We start from the raw sequence: 22,209 nt of genomic DNA on the forward strand, positions 1-22,209 counted from the left end.
CTTAAATCGTTCTTTAAACGCATCCATTTAGATATGCTATGTTAAATAGGAACGCACAAAGAAGCAGTGCTCTAGCGATGCCTGTTGACTTTTTCTAAGGAATATCGTCAATTCAAGTGTCAATGAAGTATGTGAGCTAGAGTTTACCTAGGCCCGGCCCAAAGGGAGGGCGACGGACCCAGGCCGCTCTCCCGAGAGGCCCATAATTGTTAAAAAAAAATAAACTTATATTTTATATATAATTTTGTTTTTAAACAAAACCTTACAAAATGAGTTATTGGTTGAATGGAAAGAGTGTTAGACTTTGGAATTAAGTGTCATGATTTCAATTCTGTGGTAAAACACTAAAGCCAAGGCCGTTTTCGAGAATCACTTCAAATTTTGAAGCCTGGGATAAGTAAAAAACGGGGCTTGGGGTTGCCTTATAAAAGCCAATATGGACTAAAATAAAAAATAAAAATAAAATAAACAAATTATTAAAATGACTCATATAAAACACAAATAGTTTTTTATATTAAAAAAAAAGGAACATCAATTCAAATTTGAGGTGATTTTCGGCCTTGGTTTATCACAGTGAGTGTAGGTCAGCAGCGCTCTTTATGATCACGGACGAGAATAACATTTTGCCGATAGATGTAACCGATGGCCGGGAGTTAAGTTATGTTACGTTGAATATTGTTAAGGAAAGAAACATTTATCCTTGGTTATTAAATGAAGTATAATATTTTACCAAAACAAATTAATTTATAAGGAAATAAAAGAGAGAAAACAAAATTCGCATTGCTGGTAGGGTTACACTTACCAGTGGGGTTAAGAGAGAGAGAGAGAGAGAGAGAGAGAGACAGACAGTGTGTGTGTGTGTGTGTGCTTGTATTGTATTGTATTGTATTGTATTGTAGGTAGCTGCTGCTGCTTCTGTTGCCATGGCTCACCACTCTTCTTCTTCTTCTTCTTCTTCTTCTTCTTCTTCTTCTTCTTCTTCCTCTCCTTTATATTAACCATAACCGCCTTCATTCTCACTATTTCCAACCGTTAATTGTTGTTGTTAATACAGCCGCTTCATAACAGATCGGTTAGTTTGTTAACCAATGGAGAAGGTACTACACACAAGCACACTTCCTTTTAATTTCATTTCATTTGTACTTAGGGCTTCCAACTAAATCATCTATCTCTGTACTCTCAAGCATGCGCTACGTACTAATTTTGTTATTATATATCTCTGTGTAATAAGTATCGCGTGTGTGTGTGTACTGTTTCAGCTTCTACTATTCTCTATGATTATCGATTATTGATTATTCTTCTCTTATTTAATTTAGCTTATTTGCATTCAATTGTGTGCGTTTGTTTTAATCGTCTGCCTCAATTTGCCTAAATTTGATTTCACACAGTATTTACGGAGATAGAAGATAGACCTAATTAAGGAACTAGCCTTTGATTTTAGTGATTTGAAGCAAAATTTGAAGTATGAGTGAGGTAGAAAAGGGGGTAAACCCTCAGCTATGGCACGCGTGTGCCGGTGGTATGGTTCAAATGCCGTTACCGAATTCGAACGTTTACTATTTCCCTCAAGGTCACGCTGAGCACGCGCTTGGTGATGTGGATTTCAGTAGAATGCCTAGGGTTCCGCCGTTTGTTCTGTGCAGGGTGGTTGATGTTAAGTTTGAAGCGGATTTGGAAATGGATTTGGTTTATGCGAAACTTAGGTTGGTTCCGTTAGGAAACGGTGATGTTGGTTACGGTAGTGATGTGGAGGACGGGGCTTTGGTGGTTGCAGGGTCTGGTTCTTCGGATAAACCCTCGTCGTTTGCGAAAACTTTAACGCAGTCTGATGCCAACAATGGTGGAGGGTTCTCTGTCCCTCGGTATTGTGCGGAGACGATATTTCCTCGTTTGGATTATTCAGTTGAGCCGCCGGTTCAGACTGTGGTGGCTAAGGATGTTCATGGGGAGATTTGGAAGTTTAGGCATATCTATAGGGGGACTCCTAGAAGGCATCTTTTGACCACCGGGTGGAGTACTTTTGTGAACCAGAAAAAGCTTGTTGCAGGGGATTCTATTGTTTTTTGTGAGGGCAGAGAATGGAGATCTTTGTGTTGGAATTAGACGGGCTAGGAGAGGTGGGATCAGTGATTCTGATTCGCAATCTGGTTGGAATTATTCTTACTCTGGAAACTTAATAAGAAATGTCTGTAGTGGAAGGGTGAAAGTGAAACCCGAAGATGTTATTGAAGCTGCATCACTTGCTGGGAATGGTCAGCCATTCGATGTTGCTTATTATCCGCGAGCAAATGTTCCAGATTTCTGTGTGAGAGCTTCTTCTTTGACTGCTTCATTAAGCAGACAATGGTGCGTTGGAATGAGGTTCAAAATGCCGTTTGAAACAGAGGATTCATCACGTGTAAGCTGGTTCATAGGAACCGTATCTTCTGTTGAAGTTGTTGATCCTTTTCACTGGCCTAATTCTCCATGGCGAATTCTACAGGTACCGTTTTGGTTATACTGATATGTAACATGCCAACATCTCAGTTTCTTGACTTTTGACTGTGATGCAGGTTACTTGGGATGAACCAGATTTATTGCAAAATGTGAAGAGGGTAAGTCCATGGTTGGTTGAAGTGGTGTCCAGTATGCCACTAATTCATCTTTCACCCTTCTCTCCGCAAAGGAAGAAGTTAAGATTACCACAACCGCCAGATTTTCCTCAGACGCGGGCCCATGTTAACTATCCGTTCACCCCTTTTTTCGGGCAATCCCCTTAATTCTTTCTCAAGCATTCAGGGAGCCAGGCATGCTCGATTCGGGATCCCCTTTTTGGATCTCAATCTTACCACCAACAAACTTCAGTTGGGTCTTTTCTCTTCCAATCTCAACCACCTTGATCCACACGCGAATGATAGCAATGGTAATGGCAATGATGATGATGATGATGTGTCATGCTTGCTTACCATGGGAATTTCTAGTCCTAAGTTGGACAAAGGTGATGAGAAAGTGAAGAGACCGGTGTTTCTACTATTTGGTCAGCCGATACACATTGACCAGCAAATATCTAGTCACGTGAATGCAAATCAAACCGACACTGGTCACTGCAAAGTGTTTTTGGAATCAGAAGATGTTGGGAGAACTCTTGACCTTTCTGGTCTGGAGTCATATGAACAACTCAAGGGAACACTTGCAAACTTGTTTGGAATTGATGATTCAAGTCGTGTGATGTATAAAGATTCAGCAGGTGATGTGAAACAAGTCGGTGACGAACCATTCAGGTATTTATTCTAATCTGGTAATTCAATGTTTGTAGCTTATTTAGTTATTTATGTTTAGTCTTGTTCCAGTGAATTTGTGAGAAAAGCTAGAAGGCTGACAATTCCATTGGATGCTTGCAAGTTGCAACCATGGTGTTAAAAGGTATAAATAAAAGACTATTTTCTTTCTTTAACCGTACATTATTGTTTTCTGGACTATGTAGTATGCTTCCTTTGTGTTTGTTGCAGAAAATGGAATACAAATCTGCAAAGTGGTGAACATGGAGTTGACACTTCAAACTACCAGACAGGCCGTATGACCATATTTGCGTAGTAACTTTGCATTTCGTTTCATTGCATTTAACTTCTGTTAAGACGGTTTTTAACTTGCTGGTTTGTGTTAGAAAACATGTTGTGACATGACGCCTAATATGATTTTCATGTTGGACACTTATTTGGTTTTAGTTTGCTATATAAACCTCTGATTGTAGTTACCAGAAGTGTGCTAATTTGGGTGGGTGTCTTTTGAAATAAAAGATATGAATCATATAATTGATTTGTCTGGTAGTATAATAATTGAGTGACGTCTGGATTCATCAGTCTATAAAATAATAAATATATTGGAATGTAACGTGATGGGTGGTCAGTGTAACGCTGGTCTGGTCTGGTCCTTGAAATTAATTAAATTACAGAAATTGTTTGTTGTGCAGACAAGCAAGATGATGTATTTGGCCAACTCTAGTTCAATTATCTACAAAGACAGTGGGTGTACACGCTACACAGCCATGTTGCCTGCCATACTCAGTAGAGAATAAATGTTTGATTGGAATGGAATAAATTGCATGTGCAAATAGATACATAATAATATACAACTGTTTACCTACTGGGATGTGGTGGGGTGTCTGTTTCACACCTCTAAGAGCATTCCCAATCAATTCTTCATCTTCGTCTCTATAATTACACTAAAAACACTATCTTTTCTCTCTTATTTTAATTAAATAATACCTTTTTTTATACTTTTATCATTACCTTTTCTCTCTCATTTACTCACAACCACTTTCAAAAACATTAAAAAAGTATAGAGATGAACGGTGTGAATCTCCAAATTTAACCATGAACAGTAACATTTTCTCTCTACGCTTCTCACAACTACTTTTAACCATCTCTGAAAAATAGAGAATCCCCTCACATAATTTGGAGAATCCATTGGGAATTCTCTAACAAAACATTCATATTAAATTTACAAAACCATTATAGATATTCAATTGGGAAAATTACGGAAATGTGCATTTTGGCCCTTACCATTTCTAAGAATGTTACGGAATTCAAAAATCTCTAAATGTCCACTGGTAAACAGGCGGTGCTCACAATCTTGAACAATAAATGGTCGTCCTCAGTCCTCACCGTTTCGTTTATATCTTGTTCACAAACTCCTGGAAAATGACAGCCGTGCTTACCCGTATGAGGGGCCTCAGAATGTTTAAATATGAGAATTTGTTTATAACGAAGTGGAGTATAAATTGTTGGTGTTTTCGGTTCGTTTAGGGTCACCAAAAATTGTTAGATCTTGCCTAATTCGCTTCTACTCGTGGTGGCCGGAGTCCATAGCCGTCACCACCATTGTTACTTGCTTCTACTCAGGGTGAACGAATAGCTAACACATGGCTTGATTTTATTGGTTTACAATTCAGACAGCTAAAATTTATAAAACATACTGATTGACAGTTTTATGGTAGACATTTTAACTTTTGAGATTTTTGAATTCCATTAGAAAGTAAAAGTAAAAGGCAGGACATTTTTGCTGATTTTCCATATTCAATTGATGATCTTACCAAATTACACATCTAAATAAGGAAAAACATAACATAACATGAGAAGATGATTGTTTAATTAGTTGTAGTAGAGCTCAAGTCCCATGCCGTCATGAATCTCATAATCCTGAAGGGTGATGTGATCCTTATAGATAGTGTACCACTTCTGAATCCTGATCTTATCGGGCCACAATGGTGTCGTCCTCGTTGCATTTCACTCTAACCTTCTTCCCTAGCCTGTCATTTAATACCACCTCAATCATCTTCTTCCTTTTAACACAATGCAACCTAGCCTTAATTAGTGAAAGAAAATAATATGTAGGCGCGTAAACGGGTCTGGAATCCTCTGGACACTTCTTGCTACGTGACATTTTTTTTTCTTTGTTTTTTATGATTTAGAGTTTTCTAGTAATACGACGTAAAGTTTTTGGACAGTCCTAAACACTATTAACTACCTCTTTTTTCTTTTCTCAGATAGATATTATTATATTAAAGACTTTGGTCTTAAGTCTTAACTCCTAAGTAGGGTTGTTTAGAAAACATTACGCGGATCGAACCTTTTAATCGGAGCTCAATTTGCCTTCTTGGCGGGTTAGTACTTAGGAGTGATTCGGTTTTGTTTACAATTTAAAATTTGGGTTTCATGGTTTGATTTACTGTTTAAGTTTAGACGAGATATCAATAGTATTTTTTGCTTGCAGGTTACTCATAATAACCAAAACGTTGGGTTTTTGGCCACGAGTTAGGAACTATTTTTTCCGGATGGAGGATCAAGCGATCGTACACAGCACAAAGCGTGTTCGAAACGGCGACACATGGTCGGACAAAATAACGATCGCAATAGCAACACGCTTGAAGTCTTAACAAAGGTCAAAACCGATGAAATTGAGAATAGTACTTTTTTTAATCTATTTTTATTGAATAAAATATTGTTTAATTATTATGTATTTTTAGGTTTATAATGTATGCATTTTTATTTATTTTTGATTTTTAAATTTATATACTTTGAGTTATTTTTAATTAAAAATTAAAATCCTTAGTGTAGTTACTAACGCAAGCCCTTAACGTAGTCCAAGGTATTTAAGGGAAAAAATGATTTGTCAGTGCAGGATTGGTCAATACGTAAAGTACATTCAACACCCTTAGACCAAGTGTAGTGGGGCGATAATGGGGCAATTATTGCCCCGATGTCGCCGGGAACACCTCCCACCCCCACTCTCGACGATTTTTTTTTTGGGGGGGGGCATGCCTTTGTCCCCGGTGCTAAAATGAAAATATTATTTTATTGGCATGTGTGCTTAACATATTTATATATATATATATATATGATTTCACAACTCAAGTGGATTTTTATGTTAACCTAACCCTATTTTATATACTATATATAATATATAACTAAAGGGTAAATTAAGACACTCATTTTAAGTATTTTACAACCATTAAAGCATATAGTACTATCTTCATTAAGGGTATAAGGGTAATTTTCTGTGACATTCGTCAATTTCGGGTCTTGTTTGTATTCGTTTTTGTATTTGTTTATTATGTAAACGGACCCGATTTGTAAACCGAAGCTTATGTTATAATCAAAATGATGGATTTATGTTACAATATTGTTTCACACTTGTTGGGTCTTGAAAACATCCTATTTTTATTTTTATTTATTTATTTATTTATTATTTATTATTTATTTATTTATTTGTTGTTTTGTGTTTTTGTCTTGATCCATTTTGCATGAAAACTCTTGTGTCTCACACCCATATTTGACCACCAACATTACCCTATATATACACCACCTTTCCTCTTCATTTTCCTTTGCTACAACTCCAAAAAAAAAAAAATTCTCTCAAACATCAAAGATTCAAGGTTATCTTCTTAAGTGTTCTTGAAGGATTTTGGTCTTTCATCTTAATTAGTTTATGTAGCCTTATTAATACTTGTTTATGGTTGTGCAACATATATATAATATACACCCCTTGTTTACCTTTGGTAGTTACTTCTCCGATTCCGGTCGGTGAGGTTTCGGACCCCATAAGGCAAGGCTTCATGGAGGACTTCGTGTCCTTGATATATATACATCTATATAACTTGTTCATACATATTAATCTTGCTTATTTTAGTTTGTTGGTCATGTTTACAAGTTCCATGGTTATGGGTTTTTAAAAGTCTATGCTTCGGTTTAACCGTAAATAGCTCTAAACCGTAAACCGAACTTTGTTACTAGTTTTGATTGTTTAAACATACTTAGTGTTAGATATAAGTTTCTAAAATCATTTTTACAAATTCTATGGTTATGGGTTTGTAGAATCTTACCTCGGTCTTAACCCGAAACACGATCCGAACCGAAAACCGAACTTTTGTTTAAAGACTTTATTGTTAACTTTTGGTATTTTTTTATTTGTACATTATTATACAAGTTCTTTAGTGTTTGGACATGTGGAAACCATCTATGAACTTGTTGTGAGATGGAAACCGATCCAAACCGATTCTTGCTCGCTTAAGACACACAAGTGTGTTTTTTTTAGCCATCAAGACTTGTATATTTCTTTAAAAATAGTTACAAATTGATTTTTAAATATTTTATTAAGTACTTGGAAATGTTGGATCCAACTTGATCTCATAACAAAGTTTGGACCGACAAAACCGAACACTCGCTTAACGTGCGTTGTTAGTTCTAAAACAATGGAACTACATACTTGGTTAAGTCTTATTAAATTTTATTGAGTTATCTCATAACATTCAATATTTTAGAAAGTTAACTTTGGGTTTGACCAATTATCAAGACCCGAACCGACAACCCGAACACTCGATAAAAAAAACCCGTTTTAGTATCTTTATTCCAAAGGGATTTGCATTCTTGCATTTTACCCACCTTATTACTTAACATAGGTTGAGTAAATATTAAGGTTAGATACTTTAACCCGGTTTCGAGCAAACTTACATTTTTAAAGGGTTATTATTATAAATTCTTAAATAGTCACATTTTAAACCTTGAACTTTAATTATTTACATTTCTCAACATTTATTTTGTTTAAAGACCTTCAAGACAAACTTTATAAATTTAAGACTTCTTTTCTTTTTAGGCATTGTGCGTTAAACTCGTCGTTCCGACAAATCTCCAAATTATCATCTTTCAAGTTTACCAATTGAAGGTGAGTACTTCATACCCCATTTTCCATCTTTTATTTTGGGGTTGACATTTCATACTTATTCAACAAAATGCTTTATATTTGAATCTTAAACCACAAACATAGTTGTATACTTTACCTAAATAATTGCTCGATTTGGTGTTTTATGCTTATATGCCTATGTGTTTATCGCTTTTGGTTGGTGGAACTATAAAATCCTAGACTATTTGGCATCCCCTTATAGCAAGGTGTCGTTAACGTAATGCAATTAACGATAACTATAAAATCCTAGACTATTTGGCATCCCCTTATAGCTAGGTGTCGCTAATGTGTTTAGCGATATCTATTTGTCCAAATTACCACTTTTATTTATCGTTCGTATGCAAGTTTTGTGGCTATCTTTATTATATACTAATATGATTAAACTTATGAATTGCTCACCAACTTTTGTGTTGACAAACTTTATTTTATGAAATGTTGCAGGTTTGCATCTTGGTTGATTTATGATTGTGAAGAAAACGACATCAAAGACCTTAGGATATTAGTAAAAATGAACAATATCAATTTGCCATATTTTGTGATATCTTGTTTATGGTTATTTTATGGATAATTGTTATGTGACATTTTCGATGTTGTGAAATGAAATGAGTTTATTAAATACTGTCACTTTAATTAGTGTCATGTGCTTATGGACAATCGTTACACCTCGGCATGTTCCGCCGCCTTTGGTCGGGTGTGACATTTTCACCTTAAATCTCACAGTTACAATTTTAATCCCTCAAATTTTGTAAATTTAAATAATAGTTACAACATTGGTCCTTTATCTTTTACCTATATATTCTTATAATTTCATTTTTAACCCAACTTACCCCACGATTATTAAACGGTCATAACCTTTTCATACGTCAATTTGTATAAAAAAAATTTACACCATAAAAACAAGCATTTTATTCTCTTTAATTTGATTACCATATTGTTATAGTTTTCGAAGTTAACAAAAATTGCATCGGGGTGTGGTGCAGTCCGGTTTTGATGGTTTTAAATTAAACCATGAGCCAAACCGTTAGTAACGTTTTTTCTCATCAAAAATCAAAATTGAACCGTTGAAAATTGAAACCCGACCAAGGCAAACCATTACCTATAGTTAGGTTCTGATTTGGTTTGTACTTCGATAATAAATTGAGTTTAAAATAAGAATTATTAATCTATCTATACATTCATTTCAAATTAAGCACCAACTGATACGCTATTTAAGAGAATCATAATATAAACAAAGATAATTTTGGTCACGTAAATTATACGGATTTTCTAGGGACACCGCCCAATTGCTAATACACCGGTGTTTCTAGAAAATCCAACCAATTTTGTCTTATTATGTTTTTTTTTATATTTTTTTTCTTTGTTATTTTGTTATTATTATTATTATATATTAATTAATTATTTATTATTTAATATCCTTTTGGTGAAAAACAGTTAACACATATATATACCAAAAATCATTGTTAAATCTGTACAAATAAAAGAAAATACGACAAATAAAACATAAAATATACGTGAATTCCCCCATGTCCATGCCCATGTCGTCGTCGTGACCCACGAGCCCCCGAACGCGTCGCCAACATCGGCGTCGTCCTCTCCCCTGGGCCTCGGCCTCGAACCGTCCGGGGCATCCACGTCGTCACCCCCGTCCGCGTCTCATGCCAGACGTGCTCGCCTCGTGGTCAAAACTGGGGGGTGGTGGTGGTGGCACGATGTACTGCTGTCCAGACAGCTCCGCTACCTGACAGGCAACAAGCCAGTCGATCTGGCGCGACATCCGCCTCATCTCCAACTCTAGGGCCTCCAACCTAGCGTCGGTGGCAGGACCCAGACGCACAGCGCAATATGTGCGTGGAACGTGCTACGTCGGCCCCTAACAACAAAACCACAGAAATACGTTTAATACGAAGTCGAATTAAAAGAAACGATAAAACGATAATATATTAAAACGTACATGAGATGCGCCCGGATCCTCACGTCCGGCACCACCGTCGTCCAAATCCCCGCCGGCCCCCTCCCCCGCGTCGACAGGCTCATGGACAAGCTCCACCTCCGGTGTCGCGATCGGGGAGGCTCGACTAAAGGCACCGGGACGTAAGGCGCACGTGCCCCCGCCCCGGCCACCAGTCGGTCCTGCGAGCCGTGGGGCCCGGGGAACAAACACATAATGTGCATGTCACCGCAACGTTGGCGGTCCAGCTGGCAGGGAGGGGTCGGAGTGATACGCAGGCCGTCCACCAGGGCTCCATGGCCCAGAGATATCGCAAGCTGGTTGACGTACCCACCACCCATCAAGGACCCTCGTCCCTGCCTGAACTGGTAGGCGATAGTCTGCAAACCCCCTAGCGAGGTTGCAGTGCCTGTGAGTCAGCAGACACCTAAAAAAAAACAGGTCGCGTAGGCTGCAGTGATCCGCGCCCTGATTGCGACCCGCAATGGACATCGCAATCAGCCTGCGAAGGTACCTGTGTAATATAAGATAATATAATTTATTAACAATAATAATAATATAATGTTATATTATATTATATTATATTATATTATATTATATTATATTATATTATATTATATTATATTATATTATATTATATTATATTATATTATATTATTATTAATAGATATTACGTTATACTAAAAAATAGAATACATTTTAAGAACGTACCTGTACAGCGGGTCCCTAATAGACGAGACCTTCGAACTGGTGTCCAAGGTCCTATCCCCGAAGTCGTGATTGCTGATGGCCCGCCACCATACCCACAGCTCGTCCTCTAGCATCTGGTGGATGCTCTCCGTGTATATCGGGCTGCGTACCTCCTGCGCGGTGTATAAGCCCAGAGCAACCGCGAATTCCTCCATCGAGAGATATACGTCATGCCCCAACATGCGAGAGTAAACCTCCGACTGTGTCGTATCGGCGCCTGGCACCTTCATCTCAATCTCTGGCGTACCAGGCGCGCAGGGCCTGCAACAATATAATATAATATAATATAATATAATATAACAATGTGGAGTAAACTTACGTAACGCGTATCGTGGAGTAAACCTCCAGTGTCAGCTCCCGGTGAGCTGATAGTGGCATACTGAAGCATCGGCTCCAGGGCGCATCATGTCCAATGTACTCAGTCGCCCGCTGGTGCGCGTCACAGGACTCCAAAAACGGCCAGAATACAATCGTGCTGGGAAACGGGTGCATCTGGCATAGGTGAAAGTATCGTATGTGGGCAGGAGTACCCTCATCAAACTGCAGATGAGGGTAGGTGACCAACACGTCGTTGCCCTCAGAGGGTCCGCGACCTGGCCCTGGCCCCGGCCACGGACATAGCCCTGGCCCCGCCCGAGCTGCTCGAGCTCGTCCTCAATCTCGTCGTCCACAAACTATAATAATAACAAATAATAATAATAAAAACAATAATATCAATAAATACTAATAATATATATTAATAATAATATTTATAACAAATAATAATAATAATTATAATAATAATATTAATAACAATAATAATAATAACAATAAATACTAATAATAAATATTAATAATAATAACAATAATAATAAATACTAATAATAAATATTAATATAATATTTATAGTAATATTAATAATAATATTTATAATAATATTAACATTAATAATAATATTATTAATAATAATAAAAATAAACAAAAAAAATTATATCAGACGCTGCGTATAGGGCTATACGCCGCGTCTGATAGTCCCTATAAACCGACGGCTAGCTCTGGCCATTTTTACGGTCGGACTCCGGCCGACAGTTTTATCCATCCAAACAACATAATCATCATCATCACATCATCAACAACACATCTTCATCATCATGTTAATCTAATCATCATCACTAATATAATATTAAAAAATTACCTCCATGTCGTGTCGGTGTCGGTGTCAGGTGAAATCTCGTCGGCTCGTTTGGTATTCCGGTCAGTGTCCGTCCGATATAGGCTCGTGTGTGGATACTCAGTTGTTAGGGGGGGTTTTGAAATTTGAAAGTGTGGCAGCTGAGCAGGCGTCTGCTGATATAAGGGGTCCTAGACGCCGCGTATAGGCCTATACGCGGCGTCTTAGGCCTATTTTTTTATTTAATTATCATTATTTATTAGTATTTATTATTTATTAGTTATTAATATTAATATTAATTTGTAATTTAGTTATTATTATTTATTATTATTATTATTTTTTATATTATTTAGTTATTAATATTAATATTAATATTAATTTGTTACTTAATTATTGTTATTTATTATTATTAAAATTATTATTTATTATTTATTATTTAATATTTATTATTATTATAGACTTTTTGTCCATTGATACAACGTCTTCTATAAGCTGTCGAGATCTACGTTAGAGGATTCCCTTCGCCAACCCTGGCGTATGTCTTCGTACTCCTTCAAACGCTGTCCGAACCGTGTTTTCTATTCGAGCGTCGCCTGTACGGCGCTTCTTTCCCAATTAAGGTTTGGCGTAGGCATTGGGAAATCCCCTACCAGGTTGATATATATCCATTGATCACCTCCCCAGTTAGCGATGCCTATAACCTGTGGATCCGAAACCAAGTCAGGACCGATTCTCAATGGGAAGTAAGATTCGGTCTGATTGCCAACTAGGTTGACTAACACACACGCGTATGTTTGAGCAACCACGTGCCCGTGACCGGGTAAGCTGAACCAACGACTCGGCGGTGCCGGTTTGACCGTGTTGTAGTATGGAATGCTGGAATGAACCCAGCCGTACAATCTATCATCCTCTTTGTTGAACATCGCCCTCCACCACCCTTCGTTCGTTTCCAGCTCGTTCTGCATCGCCCGCCTAATATCCGGCCAAACTTTCTCATGTATCCCCAAACCCACTGCGATTGATCGAAAACCGCAGTTACCGTCTGGGCGTACGTTTTTTATGTCTGTGACGAACAGCTGGGCCTAGCTAGGAATGACGCTCCTAAACGTTTCTATCGCCGGTACTTGCGCTGGCGAAACCATCAAAGGAAACCCGAGGTGAGCTCCCGTAGGTTTCGATGTCTTAGGTCGTCCACGAGGAGTTTTAAACCGCAACGCTGACTAGGACAACGAACGAGTCAGCGAGGATAGGGTGGGGGTTTCTTGGCTAGGCCCCTGTGACGAGGATGGGTTGTAGGAGCTGTGTCTGGGGAGATCTGGAGCGAGGGTGTATGCGCTGTGCCTCGGGGGATTTGGTTTTTTGGGACGCCCCTGAGGATCCTCTCTTTTTTCTGGCTCCTTCTTTTTAGATCTCCCTGGAATAGCAGACAAAAGCTTGGCGAAAAAACTTTTCTTTTGATTAGGGTCATCTATGGACGATAGCGTATATGTGATGTCCCGTACACCTGCTGCGTAGTCTGGCTATTCGTTCGGTGGACAGGCTGGATCAAAATTAAGCCTCCTCCAGAACGGGTCAACATCCTCTATTGGGATACACGTATCGTTAACTATGTATCCCTCAATCCGACAAGCACACGGCAGCCCCGAAGACGAATACAAATGGTGGTCGCATGAAGCGCCGCCATCACGCATCTTGTGTATCAACCTATACTCGTTCACAAGTAGACCCAGAGCGTGAATCGACACCCTGTTTATTAGCTTCTTCAACCAGACGTACTGTCGATGTCCTTCCATGACCTTCGAACGGGAGGCTTCAAAATATTTACCGATTTCTTTAATCTACGAGTTGACCATTTTAAGGATTTGCCTGGCAATTGTGTCGAGAGAGTTGTTGCTTCCATTGAGGTACCTTTTTAGATTTGCGTGCTGGCTCTCAACTCGGTTCATCGTAGTTTCGCCGTAGTTTCGGCGTTCGTCGATCCAGCAGGCTACAAACTTGTGTTTGTATGGATCCAGCCAGCTCTTACGAATGTATTGCCAGACCTCTAAAAAATAAAAGGAAACGTTATTAACACGTATGTTTAGGCTATTAAAAACTGTCAGGTGATACGAAGGACTCACCGTCTCTATCGTCCCATATCAAATGACGCTCCATGTTGAGGCGACGGTGATCGTACTCCTGAATCGTTGGCGACTGATATAGGACCTTCCACCAGTACGCAAAGTCCGTCCCCATTTCCGTGCTATATAAGCCCTTAAATTTTCTCCTTATATTCTCGGATATGTGCCACCTGCATAAATTTTTGGTGGCATTAGGGAAGACCGCGTCGCATGCGTTCATGAGGGCCTGGTTCGCATCAGTCAGCATCACGCGTGGCTCCATGCAGTCTTAGAGCATTTGTTTAAGTTTCTCCAGAGCCCAGCCGAAGTTCCTCTGTCGTTCCCTGATCACAAACGCAGCGGCGATACAAAACAACTGTGATGTCGAGGTCACACCGATAAACTGAACCAACGGCCAGTCGTACATGTTGGTGTTGTACGTCGTGTCAACCATCAGCACCTCGGGGAACGCACGCCACATCTTATGCGACTTACTATGACAGAAGAAAATTTCCTCCGTCCTGTCGTCGGTATCACTCTCCCGGGTATAGAACGTGAAACCGTTGCCTGCGAGAAAGTTTTCCAGCGCCTGCATTGGATGAAATAAAACTTTGCTAAATATTACAAGCACGACAGGTACACATTAAAACTACAAGTGTTTTGAACTACCTTCATAGGGGTGCCGCCTAGTAGCCCATCCCTCCTAATCTTGGCGGTGTGGTTGTATATATCTTTTAATACAGGTTGCACACCGGGAAACTTTTCGCGGAGGGCTGCTTCGATTTCTTGCGGCTTCACGCTGGCCCTGTGTAAACTCTCAACCATATCCAGCTGGTCGGTGTTCATTTTTCTAAAAGACGCACACCCCTCCTCGAATTCAACGGGATCGTGGTTGTGAGTCTCGTTTACCACTTGAACCCTCCAACATGCACCCCTTGAGTCGTACCTGCCCAGGATCTTAAACGGACAGCATTTTTTGATGCTGCCGGTACGTCTCACCGTCGCCTTTATTTTGGGTTCGCCTCCACGATTGCATGCAAGATCCACGGCGTTTTTCCTTGACCGCTGGACCACAACAATAAACCCATGCTCTCGTCCTCTAATTTTTACCCATTTCTCCAGCTCCTCGCGGCTCTCAAAAATCTGAAACAGTTTTACGCTAATTCTTAAGCCGTTTATTAAATAACATACAAACAAATAATATTAACTTAAACAAAACACACGGTGTCTTACAGCATCTGTTTTAAACGAAACCTTCACCTCACGTATGTATTCGTCATCGTACCCATCTTCGTTATTTGGGTTTGGCCCGGCATAATCATTTCGTCGGTGGTGCGATGAAGACTCGGTTCCATAAAACGGATCATTTGCTACTGGTGGCTGGTACGATGACGTAGCCTGACCTCCATAATCTGACCAGGCGACAGATGACGGGTACGAAAGCCGACTACCGTAATCCGACACGAAGTACTCCTACCATACATAAATTATAAATTCAAACAACAGTGCCAGTGGTAATAATTAATAATAATAATACCTATAATAACATAAAATATAATATTTTAATAATAAATAAGAATATTAAAATAATAATAACATAATCGTATATTTACAAAAAGACTGTATAACGAAACTTGGTTCAAGTTTGGCAAGCCCAGCGAGCCAGTGTTACCATTAAACTGTTCGGGCTGACAGTAAGGTTATTGGGGCTGGGTATCATACCCGACATACTCCTAACAAAACGTAATGCAGCATGTGTTAGTAAAAAAAACTACCAAATTCATACTAAATAAATATATAACAAAACCTGGTTCAAGTCGGGTAACCACGACGTGCCAGGCTGATCGTTAGCGGCGTAACCCGGGTCCTCCTCTGGAAATAAATGGTTAAACCAAGACATTCTGGGTATATATAGTACAAATGTTGTGTTGTTTTTTTGTTGAACGTTGAAATATACAACAACGAAATTTATAATAAAGAAAGGAAAGGAGGGAAAGGAGGGGAGCCGGCCTCCAATAATTCAGCAACAGCAAGACGCCGCGTATAGACCTATACGCGACGTCTAAGGTACGAGTTGACAACCTAGCCCAGCTTTTGCAGGGCAGGTTGTAATCAAACTAAGATGCCGCGTATAGGTCTATACGCGGCGTCTTATTCATAAAAAGACGCCGGAGAAAGGTCTATACGCGGCCGATAGGGGAGCTTTTCTAAAAAAACCCACCAGCTTGTCTTGCTATGTTTTTTGTTTTTTTTTTCTTTTCTTTTTTTTTTTGTTATTTATAATAATTATTAATATTATTTTAATTATGAATAATATATTATTATTCACAATTCGGCAAAGCGTGTTCGGTAGCAGGCCTTATATGGGAAAATTGGCATTGCAAAACGACCCTTCAATTTATTGGCTGATATCGTTATGGACATCTTGAATCAGTTACGGTGATTACCTTGGGAAAAACTGGCAGTGTCAAACGATCCCTTTCTTGGATGCTCTTGGTATCGGCATCTCAAATCCGCCTCTTCGATATCTTCAAACTCCAACGGTCTTGACCTTCTGCCACCACCGGCAACCGTAGTTGTGTTCACTCAAACACATATCAGTCGTCACTAAGCTTAAGCTTAGGCTTGTTATTAGTTTTATTTTTAATTGTGGGTATTATAAGTTGGTCATGTTGCATGTATTAAAGAATTATCAGCGTATATATATACGTATACATATATAGTAGATGTGCGTTATAAGAATTCATTGCGCCTACATAACCAGCACCAGATCGAGACGCTAGTTTGATGAGTTTCAATCTCTCGGATCCGCGGTATCCGTTAATGGCAACGAGAACATGAGCCCATACTTTAGACAGATAAGTGGAAATTCGGTCATTGCTCCAGCTCAACGAGCACCAGACTGAGATATTAGTCGGGACTTACCTGAACCGGTTGACACGTATGCTGACGTGGATTTAGGCTCCGTGCTGGCGCTGATATTAACACGTTTGCATAATACACAATGAAAGCACAAACTCAAACAACAATCCATACAATAACAATTCTCTTCAACGACCAGTCAAACAACAAGAAGAGAAAAATAACGAAGACAATTGCTATTGTATGGATTGTTGTTTGAGTTTGTGCTTTCATTGTGTATAATGGAAACGTGTCAACAAATGCTGTAAACAAACGTGTTAATATCCGGGTCAACACCGAACCTAAATCCACGTCTGCATACGTGTCAACCGGTTCAACTAAGTGCGAACTAATATCTCAATCTGGTGCTCGTTATGTTGGAGCAATGACCGAATTTCCACCTATCTGTCCAAAGTAGAGGCTCCCATTCTCGCTGCCGTTAGCAGATACCGCGGATCCGAGAGATTCAAACTCATCAAACTGGCGTCTCGATCTGGTGCTGGTTATCTCGACGCAATGAATTCTTATACCGCACATCTACTATATATATATACGTATATATATAAGCCGATAATTCTTTAATATACGCAACATGAACAACTTAGAATAGCCCCAACTAAAAATAAAACTAATAACAAGCCTAAGCTTAAGCTTAGTGACGACTGATATGTGTTCGAGTGAACACAACTATGGTTGTCAGTGGTGACCGGCGGTCAAGACCGTTGGAGTTCGAAGAAATCGTAGAGCCAGATTTGAGATGTCGATAACGAAAGCAGCCAAGAAATTGAAAGTTCGTTTGGAAATGCCAGTTTTCCCAAGTAAGCCACTGTAACTGATTGAAGATGCCCATAACGAAAGCAGCCAATAATTTAAAAGTTCGTTTCGCACTGTCAATTTTCCCAAATAAGTCCTGCTACTAAATGCCCTTTATCGAATTTCCAATAATAATATGTTATTGATAATTAAATATTATTAATATTAATAATAATCATAATAACATTAATAATAACAAAAGAAAAGAAAAGAAATAAAAAAAAAGCATGGTGGGCTTTTCTAGAAAAACTCACTAACATAAATATAACATAATATAATATAATATTATATTATGTTATATTTTATTATATTATATTATAATATAACAAAAGAAAAAACCATAATAAGACAACACTGGTGGGCTTTTCTAGAAAAACTCACTAACATAAATATAACATAATATAATATAATATTATATTATGTTATATTATATTATATTATACAATACGCTATACAAACGTATCTCCGAAACTCTTACGTCGCCGCCTAACCCCGGCATCTGACTCTCTGACGTACATCAAGTACCTAATAATAATAATATTTTAGTACTAATAATAGAAAAATTAATGCTTTAATACTAATAATTATATGTTAAGAATAAAAATAATAATAATATAATAATTTTTATTTTAATAGTATTTTACTATAATTATTTTAATAATAATAATAATAATATAATAATCTATATTTAAATAGTATTTAAATATTATTATTTTAATAATAATAATAATAATAAAACTATTTTAATAAATACAATGATAGTATTTTATTTTACTAACAGTAATATTTTCATAACAACAATATCTTAATAATAATATTAATATTTTAATAGTAATAATATAATAAAAAGTTTAGCGCTAACGGTAACAAGACGGGAAATCTATTTTAAGTTTAGGAGGCCCGGCGAACTAGGGTTACCGTCAAACGGTTGATGCCTAAACAAATTTCTAAAGTAAACCATTCACCAAATCTCTGTCCTAACATCTACAACTATGTCCTAACATGTAAAAAATAAAGATAAAACAAAACCTGGTTTAACTCCGACTGACCGTTAGCGCCGTCCGGCATCTCCTCGTCCGACTCCGGAAACATACATGGTTTAACTCTGACTGACCGTTACCCGTCCGGCATCTCCTCGTCCGACTCCGGAAACATATATGGTTGTTGGTGTTGGTTGAATGAAGAGGGTGAGGGTTAATGTCACACCCCGACTAGCACAATGCGGAAGCGTAAAACGGGAATGTAACAGACACCTCTGGTATCAACACATTGTTTATAAAGAAACATTACAAACTAATTTACAATATATTACATTTCCTTGTTTTGTCATCGTTTTACAGTCTAGGTGATACAAACCAAACTAGTACGTTAACTATACGATCTTACTACTAACTCCCTTGCTTTTATTCACATAGCATCAACCACACACCTTGGGCAAGTAACAGATCACCAAATCATTCCGATTTAGGTACACCTGAAAAGCAGTTTAAAACGGGTCAACTACTAGAGTTGCTGAGTTTCATGAGTTTCAGGAAATCAGTTATGAACATTCACAAGTTAATACTTGCAGTCATGATATAAGTATGTATGTATGTAAATGATATAATTATGCTAATCTACAGTAAAGCATTGACTGTATGTGCTGCGTGCATCCATTTCCCACGCTCAATCAACCACTGTGGCTCCCTTCCGCCCACAACATGCACCGGTAGCTATGTCTAACACTACATAGCCTGTTTGTATAAATATGGTCATGTGCAAACGGCGCTATGTGACACGGCAACCAGGCCGATTCCGTTTGGGTTTGTCAAACCAATAGTACTATTCACAAGCCACCGGCTCGAAGTTAATCACTGTGATCGTGGGGACTTTCGTGTGTTAGCACTTGGATAATTCACATCATACATGTTTCAGGTATGTATATGTAATCAAACATGTTTTTCACCCCAAAAGTTCGTAAAACAGTTTAGAAGTGGGGTCATGAAACTCACTGTTTAGTAGATAATCAGTAGCACGTCGGTTCAAGGTTTGTGTAACTTGTAATCACGGTTTCCTATAATCAATATTATAATAATATTAATATTTTAATATTATTATAATCTCAATACTATACTGGGCTGTATAACTAATCTGAGTATAGCTGGAACGCCCAGAAAGTGGCATTAGGCTTAGGTTGTGATATTGTTCAATGTCTAATACTTAAAACCGAACTTGGCTCAGATTCCTGTTTTCCCAGCTGGGCCAAGTTGTTCGTTTACGCGTTCAGAAAACATATTGGTTATAAAGAAAGATCACATATTGGTTAATAAGCTTGGGTAAATGTATTGGTTAATAAATGATTAAGTAATAAAGAAAGATCACATATTGGGGTCCGGATTAGCTAGGGGGCCCGTTTTCGTTTATTCAGTTTGATTTGAGAAGAAACGCACACAATCTATCCAGATTGTCCAGATTTCTCATAGAAAAGTTTGTTGTTACTTAATTAATCCAAAAATATGATTTTTGATCACTCTTGGTGTTCTGATATTCCCGCAGGTTCGTTAGTCGTGAACTTGCCGGTTTTTATAAAAATTAAATTTGTTTAATCTTTAAATTAGCATAATTAATTAACCGTTAATCATTAAATTATGAAAATTTTAGCCACTTATCAATTAAAATATGTATATTTTTATAAAAATATTTCTGGTATTATTTATTGATTTATTAATTTATAAAAATTCATTTTATCAGCTATATTTCGCCTGAAAATCATCCGTTTATCCCAAACAATTTCCAAAAATTCCACAAAAATTTCTGAATACTCAAATTATGTCCCAAAACAACATGTATCAATTCTAGAATGTAAAAAGCTTGTGCAATATTCTTTTCGGCCCAAATTTGGCTATAAAAATTCACACAAACGCATATGCACAAAACACCTTTAGACTTCTCCAAATGATCCCAAAATTCATATGTGATCAAAATACATTAAATCTGAGTTCCCAGAAAAATTTCATAATTTTTGAAGCATTTAAACTATTTTTCCCCATTAAACGTTCCAATTCGGTAATAAATTCGCCAAATATTCTCGAATGGTCGAAAAATTACCAAATTTGAACAGGGTCTCAATGACATGGTCCCTGATGTTCCTGCAAAATTTCAAGGCCTAATAATATTCACATCACAACCTTAACCTAAACAGCCCGTAAGCGAGTGTTTCGGCAATACCTTAGCGGTTTTGGTTCGTTTCCGCCTTTCTAATCAACTTTTCAAACTCTTGTGCTCCTATGTAGGCTAGATACAAGTCCTATATCACAAACCAAGCAAGTTTCATCAATAGAACAGCCCTTTAACTTAGGGTTTCGGTTAGAGCACAAAAACGAACTTTTGAACCGTAAAAATGTCGATTCAACCCTTTAATCGTGTTTATGGCCAAAAAAACTATCAAACCAGGTTCCTTACCATGTGTATGATCAAAACATGTTTATGTACCATTTTTAGGGTTTTTACATGGTTAGGAATGATTTTTGGCAATCAAACTATGTTTATATGGTATTAATCAAGTTTAAAGAGCCGAAAATCGATTATTTATGACATTTTAACCTAGTTTCTGGCTGGTTTTTGATGGAGCAGAACCTGGTCAGCTTATGGACTCTTGATATTATGTTAATGAAAGTCTAAACACCTTAACCAAGAAGATATACCAAAGGGGGTGGGTCTCCCTCCTTTGGCGGCCGCAAAAAGGGAAGGCCCACAAGGGCCCCACTTTAGTCCAAATGCCTCGTTTTTCGTGCCTAAATGTGAAATCCCGAGTTCAAATTTATTTCGGGTTCGGTTTTTAGCGCAAAAAATATATCGGGTGCGTCAAACAGTGCGAAAACGAGTGTTTTTCGGCTAGTTTTGTGTAAAATTATAAAAACATACTATACGTTTGTAAAAATCAAAAATATTTTCACGTATCGCTTAAAACATTTCAAAGAAGTGTTTGGTAAGTCTTTTTCGGCTTAACGGATGATACAATGCTTGGTTTGTAACTATCTTTCACGTTTAAATCTATAACGGGTAGTTAAACGAGCATGTTTTCGTTTAACTTGTTTGCTATCGAGCTAAGGCCATATTACTAATATTTTAGCTTATATTAAACATATAACACTTATATATGGCCCCCCGGGATTTCTGGGTCTTAACCCGACCCGTTTAGTTAATTGTTCGTTTGCTACGCAAAAACCGTTTATTTGCTTAATCGATAAATACGTACTAAGGTGTACCTTGTTTTGGCTCAAATGTCACAGTTAAGAAAAAAAAATAAAGGAAAAAAGAAATGGTGGAGATGGAGGGGAGGGAGCAAGGCT

General features: G+C 37.9%; 2 pseudogenes across 1 annotated transcript; one reads left to right on the top strand and one right to left on the bottom strand.

Annotated features, from left to right (window-relative positions):
* The first annotated feature begins 1,464 nt into the window (after positions 1 to 1,464).
* Positions 1,465 to 3,650, top strand: LOC143583462 (auxin response factor 10-like; annotated as a pseudogene). The gene is made up of 4 exons (XR_013144174.1): positions 1,465 to 2,482; positions 2,553 to 3,260; positions 3,330 to 3,402; positions 3,489 to 3,650. The product of XR_013144174.1 is annotated as an auxin response factor 10-like (transcript).
* Positions 3,651 to 5,129: 1,479 nt separating this feature from the next.
* LOC143583463 (ubiquitin-like protein 5 pseudogene) lies at positions 5,130 to 5,313 on the bottom strand (annotated as a pseudogene).
* Positions 5,314 to 22,209: the final 16,896 nt, after the last annotated feature.

This window comes from Bidens hawaiensis, unplaced genomic scaffold (genome assembly GCF_021521415.1).
Source record: "Bidens hawaiensis isolate Kalapana, Puna unplaced genomic scaffold, B.hawaiensis_p1.1 tig00032405_1, whole genome shotgun sequence".
In the NCBI taxonomy this organism is placed as follows: domain Eukaryota; kingdom Viridiplantae; phylum Streptophyta; class Magnoliopsida; order Asterales; family Asteraceae; genus Bidens; species Bidens hawaiensis.